We start from the raw sequence: 248 nt of genomic DNA on the forward strand, positions 1-248 counted from the left end.
GCAGGACCAATGGCTTTCTGTCTGCAGTGATCCCAATGGTTCTGGTAATGGAAAGCTTACTATCTCCCATGCCAGTGGGGAAAACCTAATGGTGACAAATAGAAAAATAAAAATATATATCCCTCGTCTAGGGGGGGAAAAAACCATTTGATTCTGGGGGTCATTATTTTTAGTTTTTCAAAAACAACCCCCTAGATCTCCCCCACACACACACTTTAAGAGATTGTTTTTTTTTTAATTTCTTTATT

The sequence above is a fragment of the Triturus cristatus genome, chromosome 10, assembly GCF_964204655.1.
Source record: "Triturus cristatus chromosome 10, aTriCri1.1, whole genome shotgun sequence".
Lineage (NCBI taxonomy): Eukaryota > Metazoa > Chordata > Amphibia > Caudata > Salamandridae > Triturus > Triturus cristatus.